A 793-nucleotide genomic window follows, 5' to 3' on the forward strand; every position below is an offset into this window, starting at 1 on the left:
TTTTTAGTTTAATTACAATTATTGTGAACTGTAAACTCCATATTTTCAAGTTTTAAAAAATTAATAAAAAAAATAAGTAACATTTATTCAAAGCGTTCCGTATAATAAATACGATCTATTAGACATTTTCTGCTGCAGCACTCAATTTATTTTTCAGAAGTAAAATCAGAAAACCTTTAATTTTGTCTAATGTAAGATTTTTTTAACTAAAATTAACGGTACCGTATATCGAGGGGCCCCGAGCTCCAAAATATTTTCGTTTCATCACTACTAACCACGAGTTAGTTAATATAACTAAAATTATTGTAGTATAGAACTATTATAATACTCAAGCCAGTGGCAGGACTTAATAAACATTGGGGAGATGTGTGATATTGCTATAATACTATAACTATAAATAAAGACCCAGTACGTATATATGGTAAAAATAATATGTTACCACTTACACGTGTGTGTAAGACAAAGGCATGAGATGACGTCGTACGCACTCGGCCGAGGTTTGTTGTCTCCGTCTTACTAACGCATCATATTATATAATATATATATTAATATATGAACTTTGAGTCCCCCATACCAGCTATATAGGTTGCCAACAGTCAATATTGTTAGAAAGAGATAGTCAATACCTACCATCTGTGTTATAATACACACGTGTTTGCCATCTTTTTCTAAAAATGTCATTACCTATCTCTGTTGTTGAGCTATTTGCTCTCTCTCGCTTATATTAATGAGTATAAATGGTACCTAAGTAATATAATATGCTATCTTTTTCGACAACGTTGGCTCTCTCGAC

This window comes from Acyrthosiphon pisum, chromosome X (genome assembly GCF_005508785.2).
Source record: "Acyrthosiphon pisum isolate AL4f chromosome X, pea_aphid_22Mar2018_4r6ur, whole genome shotgun sequence".
Classification (NCBI taxonomy): domain Eukaryota; kingdom Metazoa; phylum Arthropoda; class Insecta; order Hemiptera; family Aphididae; genus Acyrthosiphon; species Acyrthosiphon pisum.